The 19,856-nt window shown below is 36.2% G+C and overlaps 1 protein-coding gene across 8 annotated transcripts in view; it reads left to right on the top strand.

The window, feature by feature from the left end:
• dlgap2a (discs, large (Drosophila) homolog-associated protein 2a) overlaps positions 1–19,856 on the top strand; it is a 238,503-nt gene that overhangs the window by 57,342 nt on the left and 161,305 nt on the right. For 2 of the 8 annotated variants that reach the window (XM_067455483.1, XM_067455484.1), the window contains exon 1: positions 16,776–17,142. The exons of 4 other annotated variants lie outside the window; for them this stretch is intronic. The gene's annotated coding sequence lies outside the window, so the exon portion shown is untranslated. Of the gene's footprint in view, positions 1–16,774; positions 17,153–19,856 lie in introns of those variants that run through there. 2 more of the 8 variants (XM_067455482.1, XM_067455486.1) reach the window with 2 other exon arrangements.

Here is a 19,856-nt window from a genome sequence, read left to right as displayed (position 1 = left end):
GTGTCATAACAGGATGCATATATTGCACCATTTTATTTAAAAAAAAAATATTTTTCCAACAGTACATTAATTCATTAACATAACACTTCAAAACTATTACATTCTCACATTGTTTCACATCATAACAGGATGCATATTGAGCAATTTTACTTTTTACAAAAACAGTTTGATTTATATTAACTTTTTAATTGCAAAAAGCAAAAATATATAGCGTTCAAAAGCAGTACATACCATTTTAATAACCTTTTAACCCTAATAAAACATGTACAATTAACAAAGTAATTTCATTTTCTTTTCAAAACAGCACTAGATCTCATTTTAAGTGCATTTTTCTATTAGTCTACATGTTCTAAATAGTTTTGAACATCAAGAAATCAAAGCAATCTTTTTACAACAGTAAGTGATTAATTCATTGTAACTTTATACATTTAATCACAAACACACATTTCACTAAATGCAGTACACATTTAACTTTTTAAACATTCTTGAGGATCACAAACAATTTATCATCAGCAGAGTATGTGTCAAGGGCCTGAAAGTCCATCTCTTGCCCTGGTTTTACAACACTCCATTCAAAGTCAACTTTTACAGCATACGCATGTAAGTGTGAATCAAATGACACTGGTATTAAAATCTTGCCACACAGAAACCATACAGTATTGACATTTAAAATGTATTTAATTTGGAAAAATAGAGGAATTTCCTCTGCGTGGACATAGTCAACGACGAATACGTCTTTTAAAGCATACTTTACGTTGTCAACAGTCACATTTGAAACACGCTGAATGTCGAAATCTTCATTTCCGTGTATGTCTGTAAGAATTTTCTGTAGGTCTAATGGGAGCGAAGACAACGGAGTCTCTATACTCCTACCTAATACCATCTCGAACTCATCAAGGATATTGGGTGGGGAAAATTCCCAGCATTGTTTCATTTGGTACCTCTCACTTAAAGTTTTGGCAATGTTAATGAAGTTTCTACAGCTGCTAGCAACAGTCTTAAAATACTGATGCTTTGCCTCGAACCGCATGCACCAAAGTAAACGTAGCGGTCCAAACATTGACATTAGTCTCGAGTAGTGTGTCAAAAAATGACACTTGGGTGTTATAACGTCCCCAAAAACGTCACTTAGCTGTGTCAGAAACTCAAAAACAAGTGTATCTAACATTGCTAGATTTTCCTTTTTCACTCTTGGAGCCATTACAATGTCAACAATGTCACGACATAACAGGTAAACTTTCCAGTGTTCACTATTGGGAGGAATACGGTGCGCCATTAAAAATGGCAAAATCCGAAACAAAAACCACTTTTGTGAAGCAGACCCAGTAATTCCCAATTTGTGTAACGTTCGCTCTGAAAATTGCACTGGTTTGTTTTTCTTGTCATTTTGACCAATGCAAAGTTGCTGAAGTTCATCATTTAACTCATGGATAGTTATGTGCTTTTCTTTGTGAGCCCAGCTCAGAACTAGCTTTATTATAAGAGGAATCACTCCCTCCAATAAATCGTGCATTATGTCGGGTGGAAATGCATGCGTCACATCAAAATAGTTCAGATCATTAAATGGTGATGGATAGTTTACACCATATGTTCTTTGATCGTCTGAGTTTTCAATGCATGTTAGATGGTATTGATGTACCTCTGTGGTTCTTAAAACAAAATCCCTCTCACTGAATTTCTTTTTTATTTCTGTGTGGGTTGCCATGCAATAGCGACAAACTCTCGCAGAGTTAAATGACATTGTAAAACCAGCTAACATGTGTGCTGAAAGATTGTCTGCTGAAAATGTTGCTAGTGCAGCGTGAATAGTCTGCTCAATCCCACCTACAGTTACCACGAACCCGTCACTTTCAAGTTTTTTAAGATCATCTAACATTGGTTTTAAGATGGTTGCTAAACCACAGCGTTTTACAAATGTTTGTCGTACTAATAAAGCCAGATGAATGTGCTTCAGTTGCGAGCGATGTTTAAGGTTGCCTACCGTATAATAAAAGGCGCAAAGCTTGTGCTTGGTTTTCTTTGAACCTAAAGGGTTGACAACATCAAATTCATCTTCATAAAAATGAAGACGTAAGGCATGCGGATAAACTTTAAAGAAGGGATGTTCTTTGAAACATGAACCATCTGTGTAGTCAGTTAAATAATCCGGATCTCTATCTAGATAGTTGTTTGCCTGAATTTCATCATATATGTCCTCATGTGAGCAATAGTTACTTAAAACCTCAGTGATGGGCACATATGAATATGTGCCTATTTTGTGTCCGCCTGGTGACCTCAAAATATGATGTACCGGTTCAACCAGCCTAAGCTTAGATTTACAATGTTCTTTCAACATGTATGGCGAGCTTACGATTTTGGAAGCTTCTTCAAAAAAATCCCTTGACTGTACCATTTCTCTTATTTCAGGACATTCTAAAATGTTGAATCCATTTTTTTGAAGATGGTAACTAATAAAAGAGTCGTAATTCTCTTTAAAATAACAAAATAAAAAATTTATGTCATTTACTATTTCCTGCTGGACAGTTTGTGGAATGTGATTTTTCTCTCTACATTTAAGAATGAAGCTGAAGAGATTTTCTTTAAAGTTTGTCAAAAGCTCATTCCTACTAGGTGGATGCATTTCATCTGCCCTAGGCTGTAGCTCATTTGTATTTTCCATATCATTGTGACAGTCCATGCTTTCAAAATCATTGTCCATGTATTCAGTAGCATCCATATCATCATGAGGTAGAACAAGCTTTCTATGCTTTCTATAGACATGACGCCTGAAAGACTCATATACTGTAAAAGATGACTTGCAGTTATTTAGTCCACAAGTAATGCTGAAATTGGGTTCATGGTTGTGAACCAGACCAACATGTTGAATTAGTTTCATTAAGGTGAAGGTTTTTCTTCTACACTTTGTGCATCGATATGGTTGTGCCATTTTTAGCAGAGGATATTAATTATTCGGGTGACAGTTATTGGAAGGGGCTTGCCACCCACCTCACCAATCTTTGCTATGGCATGCTGCAGGAAGGTCAGTGTATTCTTCATGTAGGGTGGGTAAGCCAAGTTGAAAACATAGTAGGCACTGAAGGCTGCAATTATGCCTTCTTCAACTCCTATTCCCCTGCACACCTCCACACCATCCACTTTGACAAGGACTTGAACCCTCTTGGAAAAAGCCATTTTCCAGTCAGTGTCTACCAAATGTATGGTTGGGTATGGAGTATCAGCATCACACTGTGAGAAAGAAAGTGTTAAACATCTATCAGTTAAACAATATAATAACTATCAGAACTGCATAACTGGACCTGTATCAGAGTATTACAAAGTGAGAGTTTAACAAATAGTTCCATACCTCTCCCAATGCGATTAAGCTCTCAGCTTTCTCTTTAAAGATGTGGGGCAGCAGAATCAGTGCTGCACGAAAGTCAGAATCTATAGTAAAAATACATAGATACCATACTCCTCAATAATTCAGTATTATAAACTTCCTGCTTTCATATTCATTTATAACCTTTAAAAGTGGTTTCCTTTATTCATTGCAAGTCATATTTCAGAAGTTTTATAAAAATAAGATTAACTGGAAATATCAACAAAAGTAACATTAATATAGTTCACTTTTTTTAACTAACCCTTTAAAGTGATGGCAGCCTAATAAATCCACAGCAATCACATTACATTCATTTTAGATTGTAATTACATCCTCTTAGAACTACGCAGTTCTGGATAAAATATGAATATTTTTTGTTTTTGTTTCAAATAGAAATCACAATTCCCCCACGATTCTAAATGTACAATTAAACAAAATAACATGTGATTTACTTAAGGTACTAAAAAAATGTTAATTGCTGGAAAAAATAATTATTTAAAAAATGTTTTTGAATAAATTCAACGAATCATTAATAAATACTTTTCATAACTGGATGAATCAGGTTTTTTTGTGTGTTTTTTTTTTTAAATCTTTTAAATGAATGATTAAATGACAAAACATTTTTAACAGTCACATGTCACAGTTGCAAAAAATGCAATTGATACAACCTTTATTTGACAAGCCAAAGTTGGTATAAAAGGTGGTTTGCTCTATTTTGATCACTATTATAGACATCCTGTGCGGTTTAAAACTTTTCTCTCTGGCTCAGTGCAGCAACACGAACACAGAGTTGAATATTCCAGGATTCATTTTGTCAAAGGTTTAACAGACACTGGTAAATCATTGCGATTAATAAAATAAGGTTGAATTAAGAATTAATCGAATAGATTGAATTTAGATTGTGATCTTTTACGAATAATTGTGCAGCTCTACATCCTTTGTTCTTATTTTATTACGGTTAACTTGAATTAGGGATGTGACTGAGGAAATTTTCCCACCAGTTAATAGACATGTAACAATACTGGTAATACCGGTATCAAAGACTGGGCTTTCAAATCACTAATTCTATCTTAACCGAAAGTAAAATGCACATGGCTGGCTAAACTGTCACGGTGTTTGCCCACTGGTGCATTTTCAGTGCATTGCTATGGAAGCGTTAAGGGTTAGTTCACCCAAAACTGAAAATTCGGTCATCAATTACTCACCCTCATGTCGTTCAACACCTGTAAGACCTCCGTTCATCTTCAGAACACAAATTAAGATATTTTTGTTGAAATCCGAAGGCTTCCATTGACACCAATGTCATTTCTCTCTCAAGACCCATAAAGGCACTAAAGACGTCGACACAAAGCCCATCTCACTACAGTGACTCTACAATCATTACATGAAGCAACGAGAACAGTATTTGTGCACAAAAAAAACCTAAATAACGACTTATATAGTAATGGCTGATTTCAAAACAAAGCTTTGAACTGTTATGAATCAGTGAATCGATTCATGATTCAGATTGTGTGTCAAACTGCTGAAATCATGTGACTTTGGTGATCTGAATCATGATTTGATACACTTATTCATAACGGTTCAAAGCTTTGTAAGATCACTATGCAAGTTGTTATTTAGTTTTTTTTTTTTGTGCACAAAAACTAATTCTCGTTGCTTCATAAAATGATTGTAGTCACAGTAGTGAGATGGGCTTTGTAACGACATCTTTAGTGCCTTTATGGGTCTTGAGAGAAGAAATGTGTCAATGGAAGCCTTTCGTAGCCATCGGATTTCAACACTAATATCTCCGTGTTCCGAAGATGAACGGAGGTCTTACGGGTGCCCAATGACATGAGGGTAAGTAATTAATGACATAATTTTCATTTTAGGGTGAACTAACCCTTTAACTTTGATAGGAATTCATTGAAACCACTTGCTTTGGTCAGCTCCATTCATAATCTCAGTCAACTCCTCGCTCTCGTGATGAATGAAATCTGATTCCTGCTGCGACTAGTTCGGATCATGCTGTATTAAGCAGACACATTCTTTTTTTTATTTGGATTGTCTGTTCTTTAACTGAACTAAATAATTGTATTACTATTAAAAAAAAAATCTTAACGACGGTGGTGGTGGTGCCACGTTGGGCAAGTGAACACATTAACACTGGCAACACATTGTAGTAAGCCTAACTTGAATACATTTATTTTACTCTACATTAGACTAGAATTTTTTAATAGATTTTTTTATTTAATGTTAACTTATTTCTTGCAAAAATAACTATATTGTGATATGCTATTATTGTGAAATAAAATTAGTCACATCCTGATATAAGAAGTTGGTCATATCACTCACTGCTAGATCAGTTTCTCATGAAGGGAGATATTGTATGGACACTAAGCACAAATTTTAAACAAATATTTGTTGACCACATACTTTTAATTAACAAAACTTTCAGTTCTTAAAAAAATAAATAAGAAATAGTTCATCACAAATCCACTATGTTTTATGTCAATACCTGGTATTTCTTCTGCAAGCATCTCTTCTCTTGCTTCTTTGTAGACTTTGGCCAATGGAGCATTTCTTTGAACAAGCTCAAGCACCTTCGGCACAAAACTGGTAAAGCCGTCTTTGAAGCGCTGGCTTAAACTGACAGGCGATGAATGCATTCGGTCAACTTCATCACACAACTGAAAATTGAAAGAAACTTAATTATTCACATGAACTGAAAAATACTTTAAACCAAATCAAACATCTCAGTATTCTTTGTTGTCTCTTTTCTTTGCTATTTCCCTTTAGTATTATCATTGTACAAATATTTGTAAGCTTGAATGGACATTTATTTGGAAATTTTAAACAATTTTACATACTCTTAACTCTAAATGATCATTTTAGCATACTTTGTTTATATCGTCATTCAACATTTATTTTAAGCTGAGAACTGATTTAAAATCTGTGATATCACTGACCCCTGAGGGTGTTTTTAAGAAAGGATATTTCTTAAGGATATCCTCCACAGTCATTCCATCTCTTATCTCCCTTCTTCGCCATGCAAAAGTCCGTTGCATTCGATCATTGACCACCAAAGTGTCTGGTCGCACCTTGCTGTACTGGATATGTAGGATTTTTACATGACCCTCAACAGAGGATGCATCCTCACCAATGACAGGAATCGCCTATTGGATCAAATGTAAAATTCAATAATAATAATAATAATAATAATAACAACAACAGTTAAACTTCAAACAAATGATGCCATTCACTAATTCTTTACCTTAATTTTTATGATCACAAAGAGAGACATTCAATTAAAGAAAGCACAATGAATTCCTTTAAAAAATAAAAAAATTACTATGCAAACTGTTCATTCCATGTCAGTGGTTAAACCTTAAAGGGATAGTTCACCCAGAAATGAAAATGTGATGTTTATCTGCTGGCCCCCAGGGCATCCAAGATGTAGGTGTGTTTGTTTCTTCAATTAGAATTAGACTCCATTGGCATGCATTATACGAGCAACGGTTGGAGTTAAAAATCTTAATCTATGTTCTACTGAAGAAACAAACACAACATTTTAGATGCCCTGGTGGCGTGCAGATAAACATAAAATTTTCATTTTTGGGTGAACTATCCCTTTAAGTTTAAGTTAATACTTTTAGTGCGGAAAATAAAATGAATTACTTTATTCAACAATATCTTCTCTTCTGTGATATTCTCATGTGCCGTTTACATTCAGCACTTCCAGGTTCTACGTCAGAATGCCGGCTCAGTATTGGCTGACTCCCAAGTCAGCATCACATGTATGCGTCATGCTCCTCACGCTATCAGCATCGGCCAATAAAAAGTCAGCATTCTGAACATGGAAGTGCTGAATGTAAATGGCACATGAGAAAGACAAAAGATATTGTTGAATAAAGTTGTTATTCATGGCTGAAATGCAGACAATCTATTGTATGCCGTTTAATTCAATTACTCTTTAGTTGTCAAATTTTATTTAACTCTTGTTTAATAACCAATTTAAACTACAGGAATCCACTTACCCCTGACTCAGATCTGCGACAGGTTTCTGGAGATTGTTCAGGTAGACTCACTTTTTTGTGCCCAAACTTCTCCTTACTCTTCCTTACCTCATCTTCATGGACTAGAGGTGCACGCTCAGCTTTAAATTTGCGCTTGAGGGACTGGTGCCAAGTGTGCTAACACATGATAAAAAAAATGGTATAGTTCAGGGAATACAGCCAAGTTATTTTGACATAATTTTTTAAACACATAAAAACAATCTACCACTTTCTGTCAATTAAAATTGCTAAGATGTAAACAAAATCTAAGTCCATATCATTCATGGAACAATAACCTTAAGTAACTCGTATTTTCATTGGTTAAGTAATTTTACATGATGTGCAAGGACAACTCCGGTGAGAAATGAACCTAGGGGTAATTAGCAGATGGTTACAGAGTAGATCGTTCTCTGGGATGCGTTTTCATGAAAATCGAATGTAAAGAGTTTTATCTCTAAAAACAGATGAACTTATCACGCCTGTCTATGGGGCACAGGATAAGTCAAATTAAATTGCTAGTTAATATCACTAACAAGGCTCAAAATAGCCTCACACTAACACGGCAGCATAATGAGGGTCCCTACATGCTAACCGAAGCATTGAGAACTTTGTAAGCGTACAAACAGTTTAATAAGAAGATACTTTATAAACACAATAAAATAAATAAATGAATGAATAAATAAATAAAAATGTCCATGTAATTAGATTTCACAAACTTAATTCCTATCGACCAGCTCACTTAGCACAGCACTCGCAGCTCGACTTGTCAAGACTGTTTTCCAAGATGGCGCCTGACTGTAAACGCGTAATGTACTGTGTTTATAAAGTATCTTCTTATTAAACTGTTTGTACACTTACAAAGTTCTCAATGCTTTGGTTAGCATGTAGGGACCCTCATTATGCTGCCAGGTGAGTGTGAGGCTATTTTGAGCCTTGTTAGTGATATTAACTAGCGGTTTAATTTTACTTATCCTGTGCCCAATACACAGCGTTATAAGCTAATCTGTTTTTAGAGATAAAACTCTTTACATTCGATTTTCATGAAAACGCATCCCAGAGAACGCTCTACTCGCTAACCATCTGTTAATTACCCCTAGGGTCATTTCTCACCGGAGTTGTCCTTTAAGTCTTCCAATTCTTGTAACTTACATAGCCATTGCCTTCAAGATCCTTTAGGAAAGGGTATTTCACAATAAGTTCTTTTGCCACCTGCACATATTCTGCATTGGTTGGATACCTGAAAGATTCAATTAAAACCAATTGGACCATTAGAAACTGCTTTAATAATAAAAAATAACAATTTTTCAATTATTACTTTTAAAAAACAAATACTTCAAATGCATGTCGACGAAGCACTGCTTCACAGATTCAAAGTATTTATGTTGCTTTACAAGTTGCTGACTTACATTGTGTGTTCTATCATAGCTTCATGAAGAACTCTAATGATTCTGTGTCTATCCTTAGAGGACTTTTGGCATGGTTCTTTGTTATCAAGCTTGGCCTGAAGATCTCTAGGAAAGGCTGGAATGGCAAATCCAGCAGGCAGTCTGCCACTAGTCGCATTTCTGCAGTGAGGATGGGGTAGTAGTTAAGAACTTGCATTAGTAATAATACTGATTAGCCACAATGGTGAACATTTTTCTACCATGACAAGCATACGGTTACTACTAGGGATGGGCATTCAATTAAATTGTATTAGTCGATCGTCAGGAGAATTAATGATCTATCATGAACTATCGATTAATCATTAATATTTGTATAGTAAAATTAATTATTTAACTTTTATAATTCAAAAAATGCAATGAATACAAAAATACCGCTGGGTTTTCCTCGATGAGACCCTAACGTTGTTCCACACTCGTAAGACCTCTGTTCATTTTCAGACACAGTTTAAGATATTTTATATTTAGTCTGAGAGATTCTGTCTCTCCATTGAAAAGGTATGCACAGTATACTGTTCCTTTCCAGAAGGACCAGAAAGGTAATAAAAACATCATCAGAGTAGTCCATATGTGACATGTCAGCATATTGATTCATGATTCTGATCGCCACATGTCACGTGATTGCAGCAGTTTGATACGCGATCCAAATCATGAATCAATACGCTGATTTATAACCGTTCGAATCTTTATTTGAGGATTAAAAACAAACCCGGAAGAGAAGACAATGCTGAATAAAGTTGTAGTTTTTGTTATTTTTGGACCAAAATGTATTTTCGATGCTTCAAGAGATTCTAACTAACCCACTGATGTCACATATGGACTACTTTGATGATGATTTTATTACCTTTCTGGTCCTTCTGGAAAGGGACAGTATACTGTGCATACTTTTTCAATGGAGAGACAGAATCTCTCAGACTAAATATAAAATATCTTAAACTGTGTTCCAAAGATGAACAGAGGTCTTACAGGTGTGGAACGACATTAGGGTGAGTCATTAATGACATAAATTTCATTTTTGGGTGAACTAACCCTTTAACTGTATCAAATGCTCTAAATATAATAACTCCACATTGTGGACGTTTAGCACAGCATGTTAACTGAGTTTCTGTGTGTGTGCTGCTTGGACACCCTGATTTATAAAATATCGGCATCAAGCGTAAAAATTACATAAAAAATCTATATCGGTCGATCACTAAACATAAGGCAAATATAATACACAAACCTCAATGTTATACTTACAATTCTGTTGTCGAAGTTTGTTGATAGGTTTCTACTGGCACTGGTTCTAGCGTTAGTGTTACCACCTCCTTCAACTCTTGTAAAAATTTGTTAAATTTGGCCTGTTTTTTAAAGGAGCCTTGAAATAAATATGAGATCATGTTCTCTGTGAGGCCACACTCTATTGTTTCCCCATCTACCTCATTTTCTGAAAAAAAGAAAAGAAAAAGTTTTATCAGTGTGAGCTGGATGTTTTAACAGCAACAATAAATTCAATGTCCTTTTCAATTAACATTAACCAGCATAAAATATTAACTTTAATTGAGAAAAATACAAAATAATTCTGTACTTGTACACTCTCTAAAAAAAGGTACAAAAATGTCACTAGAGTAATACCCTAAGGTACAAAATATAAAAGGTACCAGTATGTACCTTAACGCACTAACAGAGAAAGTAACTTTTTTCCAGAGAGTGAGATTAGAAGCAAAAATCCTTTATATTAGCAACAGACTAGAAACGTATTTCACTAGTTAACTATTTCTGCTAAATAATGGTAAGTTAAACTAATTTCACTTGATGTCCTTGGAAGGGATGCCGACCGTCCGACGCACGAATCGATCTCCTAACTAAGTCCGGGCAATCGCCTCAGTTGACTGCTGCTTATGGCTTACGTGGACATATGTTTGGAACGCTTTTTAAATATAGACACAATAAAATTGATATAAATCAACACGGATTATATTCGTGAATTAACGTTATATGATTTCAGACTGACCGTTAAACTTAAACCGGACAGGCGTTCGCTTGCGTCCAGAGAGAACAAGTCAGTTATTATTATAGTGAGAGTAGTAAGAAAATTATGGAAACTGAATTTATATATGCGCTTCCATATTGAGACTCAGCTTTAGTGAATAGAAAAAACATTTAACACAAAGCGCGGTAACGTTAGTTGAATGTTTCAATGGCCGTTTCTTTCTTTTTTTCCACAGCGCATTGAACAATGTCTCGCACGGTAGAGTATAAGTTATGAGAAAAGTTATATCTTAATTTATGGCTAAACACAATTCTAATAACAATAACAACAAGCTTAAGACGTAATAACAATGCGTTTATTTCGTCAAGTCGAGGTTTCCGAATATTTTTTCCCCCCTCACGCGTCAGGCAGGCCTAACGTTCTGCAGACGCAATGTCAAGGTGAAAATGACTCGAAAGGGAACCAACGATTTTTCACAGTAAAGTAACTTAAAACTAAACTTACCTCTGAATTTCTGTGCTTCGTCTTCAGTAACTTGAATTCCAGCTTCTTTCACTTTTTGAAGAAGATCCTCCGTCGACAGCGTCAGAAGTGAGACAGCCATGATGTCGAATAACCGTCGTGCAAAATCTCAACTTCTTTGCGCGGATGCGCGAATGCACTGCGCGGGCTACAATCCCATTGGACGACACGAATTTAAAAAAGGCTTGCTACAAATATGCATAACGTTACTTGAACTTGGAGACAATGTAAAAGTACCAACACACACACACACACACACACACACACACACACACACACACACACATATATATATATATATATATATATATATATATATATATATATATATATATATATATATATATATATATATATATATATATATATATATATAAAATATGTGTGTTTGTGGTGTGTGTGTGTGTGTGTGTGTGTGTGTGTGTGTGTGTGTGTGTGTGTGTTGGTACTTTTACATTGTCTCCAAGTATAGGGCAAATAGGGCATGTAGGGCCTATTTGTTTATTTAAAAATATTAATAACAACTTAAAACTGCTTTTATATCAATTTATACAGGCCTACTTTAACAATTGTTTTATGTTTAAAAGTTTTTATCTTTTTATTAAATTATCTTGATATATTGAGTAATCAATAATGTCATATGAAATGTTCAAATCAGAACTAGTCAGTAAAAATGTGGTCTTTTAAATATATTTGGTTATTTACATCTCTTCCAAACAACCAACAACTTATAAAAATGAATATCTTGCTCTATGTTTAATCTTTTTTAGGTTGAATCAATTTTTGTCAGATTTGATAAGATGAGATTTGATCAGATCAATGTGGATGTTTAGCCTAAGTAATAGGCCTAAGCTTTTATTGTTTCATACACTTTGGCTTACTCCTTTTGTCACACGAGTAATTGTACCTTAGTTTGTGTTTTAAATGGTCCAAACATGGACCCTTTGACAGTTGGAAACATATATGTACCTTTTTATCCCCAAAATGGTACATATAAGTACCATAAGGTGTAATTATGACCCATTGAGGGTACAACTTCACCATTTGTACCCTAAGTGTTCACAAACGGACCCTACCCGTACCCTTTTTTCTGACAGTGTAAGCAAGCGCTGCTTTGTTTATGGTTTGTATACCTCTAGTCTTAGTTTTGCCGAATGACACATGGTAGTTGACAGTCACCTGTAGTCCTTTTAGTGTGTTCAAGTGCTGTTTTTTTCCCGACAAGAGGCGACAACACAGTTAGCTTCAATCAGCGCTAGTTCTTTGGTGTCGGTTTTGGTGTGTTCCTACCTTAAGACATAAAAAAGTTTGCTAAGGAGTATTTCCTACTAATGCAAGGCTGTATTTGACTCTGGTAAGCATATCCATAGCAGACTGCTGGGAGTGGCCTTGGACTGCAACTTGCCCAGTGCATTATGGGTGTTTCTTGTTTGGCAAAAAGGTCAATAACAGGCTTTTTTTTCTCTGCTTTTTTTCTAGTTGGGTAGCACTATTTTCAATGTATTTTGCTATCTTTTTTACTGTATAGGCAGCCATTTTGCCAACGAAGTACCCCTTTTACTTAATGTTCTTAATAAAATTTCTTTGAATTCAATTCAAGTTTGTTTCTATTCTAATTCTGATTTGCTATGCCAATTTAAAAATAAATTCAAATTCAGAAATTGAATTAAAATGTACAAATATCCTCAATCCACTTCTGAACTGGTTGGCTGTGAAGAGGATTGGGAGGGCCATTAACTCAGCAGGGAATTGAGTTGGCGGGGTTGTTAATGCTCACCCGCTGACAGACACAGTTGCGTGCACGAACACCCTTTGATTAATAAACAATTATGTAAATGATAACAAAATAAGCTGACAAATTGGTAAGACACTAACTTACCACTCCTTTACTAATGCTTTTCTAATGACAAGTCTCTACTAACTGTTCTCTACCACTGCTCTACAAACACTGGGCTACTAAACAGCACTCCTATATATAAACTTAAATGAGCAACAAGTAACGCTTAGTTTAACTTCATGATTGCAATAACACAATGCTACACCTAATGGGAAGGAGAGGTCATGTGATCTACTAATGAATGTTGATGCTCTAATAAATATTTCACTGGGAATTAGGTGATATACCGGTACTAGAAAAGTATTGCAATACCCTGCTATAGAGGGAATATAAAGGGAGCACTCTTTGTGCGCTTTCTGGGCTATAATTATTATTTATTTTTTATTAATAGGTTTATAATACATTCAGAGTTAGAATAAAACGTTTGTTTTCCATTCGTTTCAAGCGGCCACATACACACTTCAATACACTGTCCCATCCACAAATGCGGGATTCACTCGAAAAATGTGATGACTGACAGTTATAAATAATCATGTCAAAATCAGGCTCATAAAAATGTCAGGAAAAGACGATTCCTGGCTGCATGTCATTATCCATGGATCACTGAATCTTTGGTAAGTTGTAAGGAACACTATATCGAGCCCAAACTTTAGTTTAAACTGATAATCGTTTGCTCTACTCTACTCTTTTTTCCTCTATTAACTCCAGACACTGGGGCAGTTTTATATTTGATTATTTTTCTTTCTTGACTTGCTACTGTTAATAGACTATGTAGCAGAAAAATAAAGCACTGTTTTTGTCATATTGTTTGTCATTTACATTTTTTTTGCTTATTTTTTAAAAACAAAGATACAATTACAATCTAAATTATAATTATAAAATTACATTTAAAAAATATTAAATTAATTGTATCATGAAATATGATTTTGGTCATCCCAACCTGTTCAGAAATGAATGATATCATGATTGATAATGTGATCTCTGTAAGGATGTTCACAGTGGCATGTAGTTATTATAGCAATAAGAGGAGGGAATGGTCAAAAACCAGAGCAGGAACATACTGGCCAAGTGAATTTTTGTTCATTTAAAAAAAATGAATAATAAGTTCTGTTGTCATATTATTCCGTTAGTACATTATTCCATATTATTACACCTTCACAGAGAAAGTTGACCGTGGTATCGATTTAGTATCGGTATCGAGGTATTTTAGTCTGGTATCGTATCAAAGTCATAATTTTGGTATCGTGACAACACTACTGGGAATTGAATAAATGAATAAGCTTTTTTTTTTACAGAGAGCAATAATAATAATGTTAGCATTGATGTATTTAGATGTTTAATCAGTCTCATGCTAGTGACAGGTGGCTGATCTGCTTCAGGTTGTCTTTCTGATTTCTGAAATGCACCACATACTTAAAATAATCCACTGCTTTTCCTCCTGTTATAATTTATAGTCCCAGGAAGTGTTTGGATCAGTGTGCTAAGTCAAGCCTGCAGAGAGCGCAGATTCTGATTGTAAATATGGCCTGGGTTGCTACATTTGCATGTTAACAGCACACGCTGCTCTCTTGGCCCGAGCACATGCTTGGATTGGCAGGTCGTCAGTCACTTTAACTGTCACTCACTTTTAATCATGAAAGGAAGCCTTGAGGAGTGTGAGGGTGGGGGTGGGTGGGGGGGGGGGGGGTGGAGCATGTCCTGATTTTGAAGAGTTAGACAAGTTCCTGGGTCAACATATTTTGTTGAACCATAAACAACATTCCTGTCTGAAAATTTTGTCTTAACCATATCCCTACCCCTACCTCTAAACCTACCCCTAAACCATCCTAAAATCAGAGAGATAGGTGAATTGTGATAGCTAAATTCACTTTATTTTTTATTTAAACACAAAAAATATAGAATTTAATATGTATCAGTTATAATTATCATCTTATTGATATCAGTTGGTATTGAAATAATAGTATAACGTACAATTAATTTATCTTGCCTCGATAGAAGAACATGTCGATGCTTGTTCAAAGGATCAATGTAACATTTATTTGTTAGTGACCATGAAATGAATGTTAAATATTACTTCTTTTCATGCAGTTAAAATATGAAAACTGTTAATTTCATATAGGGGTGACCCCGAATAGTCGAAGATTCGATGCATCGATATGCGGAGCCTGATTCGACCACCGATCTCACGGTCGAATCTTCGCGGGTGTTATGAAACGAGGATCATACCATTTTGACAATATGGGGGTGATCAATATTTTAAAGACGTGTCGCGGCGCTGAGCTGAGCATCGGTGTGCGACCCCTTTAAGGGCGCTGAGCTTCGCACCTTTAAAATTAGAACACATTCAATGAGTGTACACACACCTGCGGCAGCATTCAGCGCCAGTCCGCTGCCGCTCAGGAAGTTGTTTAAAATCCTGCTGCACCACAGAGCGCTTTCGTGCAGCTAATCTGTTAGTCAATTCAAAATTGAACTCGCGTGTATATAATGTGCGCGTCAGGTGGCGGTGTGAGTGAGATCCTGAGGCGCGTGGGGCTGAGCTTCGCGTACGTCTTCACTCGCTTTAGGCACAATCGGCTTCAGAACGTGCATGTAAACGCACTCAAAGTGTTTTTTTTCCTTTCTAGGCAGGTATTTTTTTTAGGTTTATTTATCAAAATGTTCTTTTATATATTTGTTTGATGTTCTGTATTTCAATCGCGGCTTTAACATGAGAAAACGGTTTATTAATGTTTATCCACCACATTACCTTTTAGGCTATTTAAACCTAAATAAGAAAGCCATTGTCAGTTCGTCTGTCAGTTGGCAGGCAGTTTTGGTTGCTTTATTAAAAGTTGTTGCTGTGTGCAGTGTGTAAAATAAAAATAAAAATAGTTTTACCCTTCTGCTGACAGTGTCGTGCCCCTCCCAACCCATTCACACATAGATGATTCGACTATCGGTCGACCATAGAGAGATTCGACAATTCTGATTCGATTGTCTAAATCCTTAGTCGAGGACAGCCCTAATTTCATAGTTTAAATGATTTTTCGTTAATTTTGACAGCCTGCATCTTCATTCAATACCCATAAAAAGCATGAGTACACACATTAATAAATTAAATAATCAATTGCTGCTTCTGTAGTATCAATGTCATAGTGAGACATACAGTTGTTATTCATTGCATAATCATTTATATTAGCAGACACCTCATTTATGAATTGTTTGTCATCCTCATGCTTCTGGCCGTACTACTGTAAACCGCCCCTGTTGGACACCAAATCTGCTCTAAATGTCTACTCCGTTCAGCTGTTTTTCTTTCATGTTCATGGCAGAGCTACAAGCTCCAACTCTTTCTCCTGTCCCTCAAAACGCCCCCTTTCCGAATGTTATCCTGACACTTGAGTTTAGGAAGTTGCCCATGTTTGGACTAGGATGGAAGCGATGGCACTTGTGGTTTGCTCTCAGAGGGGATGCTCACATTTAAGAACAAAAAAAAAGAGTGAGACAGGTCTTCAGTGGGCATAAAATTACAGAGCTGTCTAACCGAGAGGGAAAGATGGGAGGGGAGGAACCAAATCAAATTAAATGGGAACCAAAGATCCTGGCCACCATTCCTAGACTCCATCTCCAGGTTTTCAGTGTGGCTGTGTTTCAGTAGATCGGTCAGAGCGTGTGTGGAGCGTGTGTGTGTGCCTCCTGCGCGGTGCTGCAGTAGAGAGCGCTTCGCTCAGCCAACTGCTACTTCTCTGTGGAGGGCATTGCATCCTCCCTTCCCTTTTATTTATTTTTCTTCACGTTTTTTTAAATCATGCTTGGAGTGCCTGAATGAAAGAGGACGGATCGAGGGGAAAGGACGACACTATGTGTGTGTCAGAAGAGCAAAGCGTACTGCAGTGAGTCAAACAGAAAGAGTGAGAGCTCTCCACACCCATGACCGTGTGCCTGTCTGTGATCGAGTTGAACACAGCCAAACGGACTCATTCGTCACCTGACAGGTAGGCAGACGTGAGTCCCTTCATCTAATCTCACGTTCAGACACCTGGAGTTTCGAAACGCTTGCGCTCGCTTAGAAGAGATAATCATTCGGAACAGGTCCGGGACTTGTAGGGTTGGTGGGCAGCTTGTTTGGGACACTAGATGTTCAGAAATGGGACTTGTGTCGTGAATGACATTTATTTCAGCAGGAAGTGCTGTTTCTTTTTTTGCTCCCACCGGTTCCTGTCATACCCCATTTGTTTTTGAGTGTAGAATACTTGCACTTTCTGCCAGTCTTGAATGGGGAATTCTGATGCTTTAAAACAAGTGAGCCTATCTGGGGGCATTCTGGGAGTGGGTTTGGTGACTTTATGTAAGCAGTTTTTGCTTGTGAAAGAGGGGCGTCCTCCACAGGGTCACGTAACAGACTCTGAGCCGTGGGAGAGGAGTTTATTCATATATATACTGGCTGCAAGACTCTGTGTGTGTGGGTGAGCGTACTCTGGGAAGCACGTCTTTGAGTTTGTGTGCGTGCGTTGTGTAAAATAAGAGAGATATTTCATAAGCCAGTCCTTTTCTCCCATTATTGACACATATTAAGTGGATCTATGCTGATAACCAGAGATGAACCTCACTCAAAAGGGACTTTTTTTGTATGTGTGTGTGTGTGCTCCTGGCTATTGCCCTCAGAGGATTTACTGCACTTTCTGTCAGTGTCCTAGCATATATATCAGCAGAGAGAGACAGAGAGGGAATGAAAGAGGAAGCACTGCAGGTCTAAACACTTGCTCCTGCAGTGCATTCCCCCTCCTCTCCTCTCTCTTTAGGTGTCACGCACACTCACGCACCCACACACACACATATATACACGCTCTGTAGTCTCTGTAGTCCTGTCACTCAAACACAGATATGAGGACTGGGAAATTCAAACTTGTCTCTTTGTGAGTCATAAATATGATCAAGTTGTGAAGAAAGATCAATGTCTTTATCCCTGGATTGCTCTGAACTGCAGTGTGGATGTGTGTGTGTGTGTGTGTGTGTGTGTATTTATAATGATTATAGATTATTATATTTCAGGGCTGTTGAATACTTGAATCTGATTGGTTGACATATGTTTTAAGGTATCCAATTATTAAGTCAGTAAATGCACAGCTAAAGTAGTTCCATATCACTTTCGCCAAATTATTTCAGTTATTTCAACGGAAATCACAGCTGCGTCAGCAAAAGTACCTCCTAAAATGGGGTATTAAAATTAAACAAATTAGACTACTCTTCAGTAGAACAGTTTTTAAAGCAAGATAAACTTACTTTATTTTAAAACAGTTTTATTATCCAAAATATTTTCATTATATACTTTTTCTTTGTCTTTGTTTTCGTTTTCTGCATTTTGTGAGCTTTATGCTTAAAACAAGGAGTAAGACAAATATACTTAAATATATTAATACTATTATTCCAATATTCTCTGTAAACAAGTAACATTTTAAACAGTTTTATCTTATTTTAAAGATGTTTAGTTATTTCTACTGGAAAACAAGATAAAAATATTGATTTGAAAAATATTTTTTTTTGCACTGATTCATATTAAAAATTGGTATCATGATTTAAATGCACTTCCACACAGTTTTGATGTTACCAATGTATATAGTGTACATTACAATATATATTTAGAAGTATATATTTAGTTCATGGTTATTAACAGACCTTACTAATATACAGATTATATTAGTACATACACATATTCATACAGTGTTTATTCCCTGTCACATCCCAGTGTCCTCAAGCACTTTATTAATGGATAAGTGTGTCTTACTTTCAGTGACATGTCACACATGCCATCCAATCACAATAATTCATGAGGGAATCTTTATATGGACCAATTAAAAAGTGACTTATTTGTGAACTCATGGGATTGTAGTCACTGATCCCAGCTCACTTCTGATGCCACTTTGTTATGAATGAAAGCAACAGGTTACAGTAAGACTGATCACTTCAGTACTGTGGCCATTTTGCATCAATGTACTTGATTTTAGAGGGAAAGTTCACCCAAAAAGGAAAATGTGATGTTTATCTGCTTACCCCCAAGGCATCCAAGATGTAGGTGTCTTTGTTTCTTCAGTAGAACACAAATGAAGTTTTTTAACTTCAACTGTTGCAGTCTGCCAGTCATAATGGATGTGAATGGGTAACAACTCTATGAGAGTAAAAATAAAAACATGCTTAGACAACATGCACAAAAACCCTGCTGCTCGTTATGACACACTGATGTCTTAAGACACGAACGGATCAGTTTCTGTGAGAAACCAAACAGTATTCATGCTATTTCTCTTACCTCATATCCAAACGAATCTCATCTAGTGTTCCCATCCGCTATTACTTCCGCCTGGTAAGGTCAAACTGGCGCGATCATAAATGTATATAGATACCTCATTAATGCCTGTGCAGATCGGCCGAATGAGGCATCTACATAATATATATCTATGAGTGTGCCAGTTTGAGCTTACCAGATGGAAGTAATAGCGGATGGTAACACTAGATGAGATTCGTTTGGATATGAAGTAAAAAAATAACATAAATACTGTTTGGTTTCTCACAGAAACTGATCGGTTCGTGTCTTAAGACATCAGTGTGTCATCACGAGCAGCAGGGTTTTTGTGCATGTTTTCTAAGCATGTTTTTTTTACTCTCATAGAGTTGTTACCCATTCACATCCATTATGACTGGCACACAGCAACGG

Source organism: Pseudorasbora parva, chromosome 10, assembly GCF_024679245.1.
Source record: "Pseudorasbora parva isolate DD20220531a chromosome 10, ASM2467924v1, whole genome shotgun sequence".
Taxonomy (NCBI): domain Eukaryota; kingdom Metazoa; phylum Chordata; class Actinopteri; order Cypriniformes; family Gobionidae; genus Pseudorasbora; species Pseudorasbora parva.
The sequence above is the reverse complement of the archived record's forward strand: the minus strand, read 5'-3'. Positions and strand labels throughout refer to the sequence as shown.